This window comes from Triticum urartu, chromosome 5 (genome assembly GCF_003073215.2).
Source record: "Triticum urartu cultivar G1812 chromosome 5, Tu2.1, whole genome shotgun sequence".
Lineage (NCBI taxonomy): Eukaryota > Viridiplantae > Streptophyta > Magnoliopsida > Poales > Poaceae > Triticum > Triticum urartu.
The window spans coordinates 94,879,936-94,890,700 of NC_053026.1; positions in this window are offsets into that span (position 1 = coordinate 94,879,936).

Below are 10,765 nucleotides of genomic sequence, written 5' to 3' on the forward strand. Positions count from 1 at the left end.
AATATATAAATTATGTGTGAAAAATTGCTCATGTATTTAAAAAGTGTTAATCAAGCATTTGAAAAGAATTGTTAAACAAGCTTTTGCAAAATGTCAATCAACCATTTGAAAAATGTTACCATGTACAGAAAACATATTGAACATTTATTCCAAAAATATTTAACGTGTATTTGAAAAATATTAATCAAGCATTTGAAAATGTTAAATGTGTATACAAAATGTTGATCATGTATTAAAAAAGTAGTTAATCTTGCATTGTATTCAAAAAATGTTAAACTTGGCTTTGCAAATTGTTAATCATACATTTGAAAAATGTTAAATGTATATAGAAAAAATGTTGACCATGTATTAAATATTTTTAATCTTGCATTTATAAAATGTTAATCAAGCATTTGAAAATTATTAAATGTGTATAAAAATAAATGTTGACCATGCATTAAAAATATTAATCAACTATTAGTGTTTGAAAAATGTTAATCAAGCATTTGTAATTCCAGAGTGAAACTAATTCGAGGTGACAGTACTGGCCTTCATCCCTGAGAACCCTTAGTGTGGCCACATCCACAGGAAACCTTAATTACCATAGTTGTAACCTGCAGGGGACTATGGTGGTGGCGTGGGTGGCACAGAGTCTATCTAGAGTAAAACGTGTCTTGTACTCGGTTCTGCTTAGTGTAAACTTCAAGAGTGGCTCAAGTATTCAGATAACTAGATAACTCCCCCACGCGTTGCTGCGGAAATTCGTAGTTGGGTCAATGTTCATATAGCGAAGAAGAGTAGCTACTCTTCTTCTTGAAGCGGGGCGAAAGCCTGTTTCGAAAAAAAGAGTAGCTCGACTCAAAATATGAGAGATGAAAAATAAAACATGGATAAGTGATTACATATGATTCAAATGTTTGCAGGGAAGGGAGAAATCTTATTTCCGAAGAAAGATGTTAAGTAGTCGAGGCATTTGGTCAAGCATCTAAGGCAATCTAGCAAGCTTGGAATAAAAAGAATTGTACTACAACAGAATACATTAGTTGCTATTTACAGTACACCCCCTTCTCTAAGAAGTTTTAAGAGAATCCATCTACATCAATTAAAAGATTAATCACCTAGTTAGATAATTAATTAGGGGCTAGTTAATCCCTCGGCTTCTCTCCAAAAGAGAACGCCCCGTACATCCAAGTAGCTGTTGTTGCGGCCTCGTCGGTAGCTTGCGTCCCCAGCGCACCCATGCGCCATCCATGCCCATTCACACAGAAGAGAGAATCCCTATAGTAGACAGAGAAGAAATCATAAGCACGTATGATGAAATCCCAACCTTTTCAATTAGGAACCTTCTCGTTCTATAGCGAGCATAGAAAATACACTACTATGTTTAACTAACAGGCACTCCTAGTTGCCATCTATTTTATGTAGAAGAGAGGGGACATGTCAGTCCTAAGAGAGAGAGCAGGGAGGGGGAGAAAGGCAGTGCTGCCGTGCGCCTTGTGCTCTCGGCTCGCCCCTTGCAACATTAGATGGAGAGGAGTTAGTTCAGCCACGACAGCTTGCATCTATTGCATGGATCAGAAACACGAACACATTGATCATAACCATGGACGCATCCATCAGGTCAGGTATTAACACCAGGCACGCATCCATCACGTCATCACGTATAGAGAACAGCGGGATTGCGGAAAATGCAATGAACAAATCTGTGAGGGGCAGGCTGATGAGTTTTACCGAGGGCCAAGAGTTTTCCCTTATTGACCGATCTGCACACATGCATATGGAATATAATATCATAAAAACAGCATAGAAAAAGTTACATGTCCTGCACACAGATATTGGTGGAGAAGAACCATCCCCGATGGCATGGTGGAGGGATGAGGAAGAGGGCATTATACATGGGGTTCATCCTGCTGCAGCAGCGTAGATGAATACATGATGATTGCGTGGGGGCATTGTGACGCCCCCAATTCAATCATACACTAATCATGCAAGCAAACGTGTACGATCAAGATCAGAGACTCACGAGAAGATATCACAACACAATTCAGAAAAACATAAATAAGTCATACAAGCATCATAATACAAGCCAGAGGCCTCGAGGGCTCGAATACAATTGCTCAATCATAGACGAGTCAGTGGAAGCAACAATATCTGAGTACATACATAAGTTAAACAAGTTGCCATAAGATGGCTAGCACAAACTGGGATACAGATCGAAAGAGGCGCATGCCTCCTGCCTGGGATCCTCCTAAACTACTCCTGGTTGTCGGCGGCGGCCTGCACGTAGTAGGCACCCTCGGTGTAGTAGGAGTCATCGAAGGTGGCGTCTGACTCCTGGGCTCCAGCATCTAGTTGCGACAACTGAGAAGAACGGAAAGGGGGAAAAGAGGGAAAAAAGCAACCGTGAGTACTCATCCAAAGTACTCGCAAGTAAGGATCTACACTACATATGCATTGGTATCAATGGAATGGGTACTATTTGTGGACTGAACTGCAGAATGCCAGAATAAGAGGGGGATAGCTAGTCCTATCGAAGACTATGCTTCTGGCCGCCTCCATCTTGAAGCATGTAGAAGAGAGTAGATGGTAAGTTCACCAAGTATCATCGCATAGCATAATCCTACCCGGCGATCCTCTCCTCGTCGCCCTATTAGAGAACGATCACCGGGTTGTATCTAGCACTTGAAAGGGTATGTTTTATTAAGTATCCAATTCTAGTTGTCATAAGGTCAAGGTACAACTCCGGATCGTCCTTTTATCGAGGGACATGACTATTCGGATAGATAAACTTCCCTGCAGGGGTGCACCACATTTCCCAACACGCTCGATCCCCTTTGGCCGGACACACTTTCCTGGGTCATGATCGGCCTCGGAAGATCAACACGTCGCAACCCTACCTAAGCAAAACAGAGAGGTCAGCACGCCAGTCTAAATCCTATGCACGCAGGGGTCTGGGCCCATCGCCCATTGCACACCTGCACGTTGCGAGGGCGGCCGGTGAGCAGACCTAGCAACCTCCATTACAAAGGAAGTTGCGTTACGCGGTCCAACCCGGCACGCGCCTGTAACACCCCGGATGTAACTTTCCCAATGTGTACTCCAACTCTTGCCGTTTCCGGCGCTAAGTTATATTTATTTCCTCGGGTTCGGGTTTTGTCTCCGTGTGTTGTTGTCGTTGTCATGCTTCTCATATCATGTCATCATGTGCATTGCATTTGCATATGTGTTCGTCTCATGCATTCGAGCATTTTCCCCGTTGTCCGTTTTGCATTCCGGCGCTTCGTTCTCCTTCGGTGGTCATTTCTAGCTTTCTTTCGTGTGTGGGGATTAAACATTTCCGAAATGGACCGAGACTTGCCAAGCGGCCTTGGTTTACTACCGGTAGACCGCCTGTCAAGTTTCGTATCATTTGGACTTCGTTTGATACTCCAACGGTTAACCGAGGGACCGAAAAGGCCTCGTGTGTGTTGCAGCCCAACACTCCTCCAATTTGGCCCAAAACCCACCTAACTCTACTCCATCATCTAGAGCGTTCGATCACGATCGCGTGGCCAAAAATCGCACCTCATTTGGACTCTCCTAGCTCCCTCCATGCCTATTTAAACTCCCCCCGAAATCCGGATCTTCCTCTCCCCCCGAAACCCTAAAAATTCCCTCACGCGCCGCCGGACAAGATCGGCACCGACGGACACGTCCGGTTCCTCCCCCGACGCCTCCACGTGTCGCCATCCTACTGGCTCGCCACCGCCGCCCCACTTCGCCGCGTCGCCTCCCGCGCCGGCCCGCGAGGGCCCGAGGCCGGCCCTCCCCGCCGACCGCTCGGGCCAGAGCGCAGCGCTGCCGCCCGCCTTATCTTCCTCCCGCGCGGAGACCTCGCCCACGCCGGCCATCGCCCCGCCGCGCCGCCGCGCCGGCCGATGCGCCGACGACGCCACCCGACGCCGCAGGCCGCCGCCGTTCGCCGTCTCGACGCCGACATCCTCCTCCTTGTCGCCGGCCTCGCCTCTCCGCTCGGATCCGGTCGCCCCGACGTCTCCGGCGAGCTCCTCCTCCATCGCCGGCGAGAATTCCGGCCAACCTCGGTTCCTGTGCGCGAGATCCAGATCCGTAAACAGTAACCCTAGAGGTTGATTTTTTTTCACCAAGTCCCGGAGAATTTCAGTCCATGTGCACATGTTCGCGGCTCCGTAACTTTGCATCCGTAGCTCCGATTCATGCATATAGCATATTAAAATGTTCATCTCAGAGAGTACATCATTTCATTCCATTGCATCATTTTCATTTGAGTTCATCTTGAAGCCCGAAATGCTGTTGGAAGAGGGCTACTTGAGTTAATTGTCAGATCTGTTACTCCATTTAGGTTTTTGTCATTTTTGCCATGATTATTGTGTGCATGCTATGCCCGTGAGTTCTACATGTGTTTTGTTAAGGGTTTTGTCATCTTTCCAGAGGTGCAACCCATGTATTTTTAGGATGTGTGTGGTGTCTTGTGCAAGCTTGCAAAGTGGTGCACTTGCTAATTCTGTTTTCAGGGACTTAGTATTTTCACTAAGTCCTGGAGTTGTTTATCTCATGATGCCATATGTTCTTGTTGTTTCCTAGTGATCCGTGCCTCTTTTGAGGATGATCAGTAAGGATGTTTTGTTAATATTATAGTGCTCTATCCATCCATGCCTTTGTTTGCAATTATGGAGCACCCTAGCTTGAGTCAATCGAGCTCTACTTTTGCTACTTTGTGAATCTGAGCAGATTGTCAACTTGTTTGCAATTTTGCCGGTGATGTTATAGTTGATCCGTGCATGCTATGCTATTGTTCTTGCCATGTCTAGCTTGAATTTTGTGCCTTCTTGATGGATGTATGCTTGTCTTGCCATGACTTGCACCGTAGTGAGTGCATCGAGCTCGTAAACATGCCTACTTGAGTTATATTTCAGCATGTGTCAGTTTTCACTAAGTCTGAAAACTGATTATGTTTTTGCTATGTTCACATGCTTGCAATTGTATTTTATGATCCCTTTTGGCTCAAGGTCACTAAGGGACTTTTGTTAAGCTCTTTGAGTAGTTCCATGCCATGCTTTACTTTGCCATGTTCAGGTCCTGTAGCATGTAGTTTTGTTGCTCCGAAGAGGGCTACCTGATCTGAAATTCCAGACAAGTGTTGATTTCACTAAGTCTGAGATCTGTTTGCCATATGCATTTTTGCCATGCTTGTTTGAACCCGTTAATGGATGAATTGGCCGTATCTCAGTGCTAGAATTTTGTTAAGCATCTTGTGTGCATCCTTGCCATGTATTTTTTTGTCATGTTTGGGTGCTGTAGCATGTTCATTTCGTTGCATTTAGATGCCTACTTGCTGTAAATCGCAGACCGGTGTCATTTTTGAATCGCTTGCCCTTTCCAAACCGTAACTCCGATTCCGGTGTTCTTTATATCGTTTTCAAGCGATTTCATCTCATCTTTCCAGTGGCACACTTGGTTTTCCAAGTTGAGGCCAGGTTCATGCATTCCCTGTCATATCTTGCATTTTGCATCCCGCATCGCATCCCGCATAGCATATCATCATTGCATCATATTGCTTGATCCTTGCACGTGGTTGATTGTATCCTTGTTGCTCGTTTGTCTTGTTTGGGTAGAGCCGGGAGACGAGTTCACTAACGAGGAGCCCGTTGAGTTTGCTTTCGAGGATCCATTCAACTCTGACAACTGTGCAGGCAAGATGATCACACCCTCGAAATCACTACTATCTTTGCTATGCTAGTTTGCTCGCTCTTTTGCTATGCCATTGCTACGATGCCTACCACTTGCTTTCAAGCCTTCCAAATTTCCATATCAAACCTCTAACCCACCATTTCCTAGCAAACCGTTGATTGGCTATGTTACCGCTTTGCTCAGCCCCTCTTATAGCGTTGCTAGTTGCAGGTGAAGATTGGAGGCCGTTCCTTGTTGGAACATTTATTTACTTGTTGGGATATCATTATATTGCTATGTTATCTTAATGCATCTATATACTTGGTAAAGGGTGGAAGGCTCGGCCTCTCGCCTAGTGTTTTGTTCCACTCTTGCCGCCCTAGTTTCCGTCATATCGGTGTTATGTTTCCGGATTTTGCGTTCCTTACGCGGTTGGGTTATAATGGGAACCCCTTGATAGTTCGCCTTGATTAAAGCTTTTCCAGCAATGCCCAACATTGGTCTTACCATTTGCCACCTAGCCCTTTTCTTTCCCTTGGGTTCTGCAGACTCAAGGGTCATCTTATTTAACCCCCCCGGGCCGGTGCTCCTCTGAGTGTTGGTCCAAACTAGAGTCCCTTGCAGCGCCACCTCGGGGAAACTCGAGGGCTGGTTTTAGTTGTACGGATTGCTTATCTGAGTGTGCCCTGAGAAAGAGATATGTGCAGCTCCTATCGGGATTTGTCGGCACATTCGGGCGGTGTTGCTGGTCTTGTTTTAACCTGTCGAAGTGTCTTGAATTACCGAGATACCGAGTCTGATCGGAACATCTTGGGAGGAGGTCTATTCCTTCGTTGACCGTGAGAGCTTGTCATGGGCTAAGTTGGGACTCCCCTGCAGGGATTGAACTTTCGAAAGCCGTGCCCGCGGTTATGGGTAGATGGGAATTTGTTAATGCCCGGTTGTAGATAACTTGAACCTTAACTTAATTAAAATGAATCAACTGAGTGTATTACCGTGATGGCCTCTTCTCGGCGGAGTCCGGGAAGTGGACACGGTGTTGGAGTAATGTTTGCGCAGGTTGCTCTCTAGTTTCTCGCTCGCGCTTTGCCTCCTCTTCTCGCTCTCCTTTGCAAATAAGTTAGCCACCATACTTGCTAGTCGCTTGCTGCAGCTCCACTTATATTTACCTTGTCATACCTATAAGCTTAAATAGTCTTGATCGCGAGGGTGCGAGATTGCTGAGTCCCTGTGGCTCACAGATTACTATTACACCAGATGCAGGGCCTGATGATTCCGCTCCAGGAGACGCGTATGAGCTCAAGTGGGAGTTCGACAAAGACTCTCAACATTACTATGTTTCCTTTCCCGATGATCAGTAGTGGTGCCCAGTTGGGGGTGATTGGGACCGTGTCGCATGTTGGGTTCTCCTTTATTTTGGCGCCGTAGTCGGGCCATGAGTGCTTGGATGATGTAATGTTATTTATGTACTTGATTGACGTGGCGAGTGTAAGCCAACTATGTTATCTCCCCTTTTATTATCATATTACATGGGATGTTGTGAAGATTGCCTAACTTGCGACATATGCCTTCAATGCGATTATGTCTCTAAGTCGTGCCTCGACACGTGGGAGCTATAGTCGCATCGAGGGTGTTACAGCGCCGCTCAGTCGCTGACACCAAGAAGGCTTCGGCTGATACCACGACGTCGAGTGCCCATAACTGTCCCCGCGTAGTTGGTTAGTGCGTATAGGCCAGTGGCCAGACTCAGATCAAATACCAAGATCTCGTTAAGCGTGTTAATTGAAGTATCTGCGGACGCCGACCAGGGCCAGGCCCACCTCTCTCCTAGGTGGTCTCAACCTGCCCTGCCCCTCCACCACAAAGTAACAGTCGGGGGCCGTCGGGAACTCAGGCCCACCACTACCTGGATGGAGCCACCTGTCTTTTCAGCCCCCACATCGGAATCACTTGCGGGTACTCTACAAGCCGAACCGACTTTAGTCACCACCATGTATCATGTATAATAGTGTAGTATGTATAGAGAAGTGCATGGATGAACCCGGGTACATATGAACCCACTTTGAAAAACACATTTCTAAATTCTAAAAAAATCTGGAAAAAATTACACGGGTACGTCTCCATGCTCTATGTGCGTGCATAAAGTTTCACAGAAAAATAACTTTTTTTGTGGCATGTGCAAAAAAGACAAAAAATTATGTCGTGAAACACTATTTAGAAGCACTAAAATTTGTCTTTTTTATGGAGGCAAAACAAAAAGACATTTTTTCATAAACCTTTGTGCCGCGTACACACATTTGTGAACATGTATGCGTGATATTTTTCTTTTGATTTTTTGACATTTTAAAACGTGCTTAAAATGCATTTTATGAGAAGTGGGTGCATATGCCCATGGGTTCAGATGGTGCCCTCTCAGTATGTATATACCCGTGATCACCTCTCGAAGTGACCACAGCCTGATAATATTGCATAGCAGACGGACAAGAATGCAGGGCCACTGATGGAATACTAGCATCCTATACTAAGCATTAGGATAGCAGGTAAAGGTATCAACAATTGTAGTAACACTGACAGGCTATGCAACATAATATGAGCTATCAAATCAACAACAGTAGCAAACCTAATGCAAGAACAAGAGAGAAGAGAGTGGGAGATATCTGATTGATCAAAGGGGGGCTTGCTTGGTTGCTCTAGCAAGGAGGGGTCGTCAACAACGTAGTCAAACTCGATGGCATCAGTGTCGGTCTCGGGGTCTACCGGAGAAGAAGAGGGGGGAAGAAATAGTAAATACAAAGTAAACAAAGCATCACAAAGTGTAACATGGCAATATGCGGTGCTAGGGGGTGACCTATCGCAAGGATAGGTGATACCGACGAAGGGGGGAAACATCCGGGAAAATATTCCCGGTGTTCGGTGTTTTTGGACAGACGGACCGGAGGGGGACAGTTGCAGGTTCGCTATGCTAGGAACGTGTGGCAGACGAACGGACCGCGTATTCGGATTCGTCTCGTCTTTCTGAGCAACTTTCATGTAGAAAACATTTTCATCCGAGCTACGTATAATTTTATATGATTTTTTCAAAGTTTAAACAATATTCTAAAAATCCCTGAAATTTTGCCAAGTCTGAGAAAATTCGTCAGTTTTAAACATCTTTTAGCTGTTTTCAAAAGGCTACAACTATGGATCTGTACCTCCTATGATTTTGTGTCTTATATCAATTTTGAGCATTTTTCTGTGATCTACATGTTAGTACAAATTACATCCATATTAGAGTTCATTTGCTTGATCATCAACAACTCTAAAGTAGCTATGAATATAAAGCTGTTTTTCGGTTTTTCTGTTAACAGAACATTGAACTTTGTGATTTTCATAGAAATTAATCCACCCATTATCTGAAGCAGGTCCAATGGAACAAAATGAAGCTTGTTACGTCTACTTCCCTTCATATAATTTTTACCCATGTTAGGACTTGTCTTAACGCTGTTTAGGGGCTGTTTAGAGGGCTAGTCCATGTAATATCAGTAAAGCAAACTAGCAGCTACAGTACCTAGTAGTACAGGCAGAGCAGTGATGGAAAGAGCCGAGCGTGGGCTGTCGGGCGTAGCAAGCACTAGCGCAGCCGCAACAACATGCAGGCAAGCGGGAGCAGCGCTGGGCATGGCAGCCACGGCAGTAGTGTGACTCCCCCGATTTGACCGTACACTAATCATACACGCAAACGTGTATGATCTAGATCAGGGACTCACGGAAAGATATCACAAGACAACTCTACAAATAAAATAAGTCATACAAGCATCATATTACAAGCCAGGGGCCTCAAGGGCTCGAATACAAGAGCTCGATGATAGACAAGTTAGCGGAAGCAATAATATCTGAGTACAGACATAAGTTAAACAAGTTTGCCTTAAGAAGGCTAGCACAAACTGGGATACATATCGAAAGAGGCGCAGGCCTCCTGCCTGGGATCCTCCTAAACTACTCCTGGTCGTCGTCAGCGGCCTGCACGTAGTAGTAGGCACCTCCCGAGTAGTAGCAGTCGTCATCGACAGTGGTGTCTGGCTCCTGGACTCCATCGTCTGGTCGCAGCAATCAGGTATAGAAAGGGGGAAAAGGGGGAGCAAAGCAACTGTGAGTACTCATCCAAAGTACTCGCAAGCAAGGAGCTACACAACATATGCATGCATTGGTATCAAATGAAAAAGGGATAGCATATGTGGAGTGAACTGCAGAATGCCGGAATAAGAGGGGGATAGCTAGTCCTATCGAAGACTACAATTCTGGCAACCTCCATATTGCAGCATGTAGAAGAGAGTAGATGGTAAGTTCACCAAGTATCATCGCATAGCATAATCCTACCCGGTGATCGTCCCCTCGTCGCCCTGTGAGAGAGCGATCACCGGTTGTATCTGGCACTTGGAAGGGTGTGTTTTATTAAGTATCCGGTTCTAATTGTCATAAGGTCAAGGTAAAACTCCGGGTCGTCATTTTACCGAGGGGTGCGGCTATTCGAATAGATAAACTTCCCTGCAGGGGTGCACCACATTTCCCAACACGCTTGATCCCCTTTGTCCGGACACACTTTCCTGGGTCATGCCCAGCCTAGGAAGATCAACACGTCGCAGCCCTACCTAGGCACAACAGAGAGGTCAGCATGCCGGTCTAAATCCTATGGCACAGGGGTTTGGGCCCATCGCCCATTGAACACCTGCACATTGCGTACGCGGCCGGTGAGCAGACCTAGCCTCCCTTATACAAGAGTAGGCGTTCCAGTCCAACCCGGTGCGCGCCGCTCAGTCGCTGACGTCACAAAGGCTTCGGCTGATACCACGTCGTCGAGTGCCCATAACTGTTCCCGCGTAGTTGGTTAGTGCGTATAGGCCAGTGGCTAGACTCAGATCAAATACCGAGATCTCGTTAAGCGTGTTATTTTGAAGTAACCGCGAACGCCGACCAGGGCCAGGCCCACCTCTCTCCTAGGTGGTCTCAACCTGCCCTGTCGCTCCGCCACAAAGTAACAGTCAGTGGCCGTTGGGAACCCAGGCCCACCACTACCTGGGTGGAACCACCTGCCCCTTCAGCCCCCAATATCGGAATCACT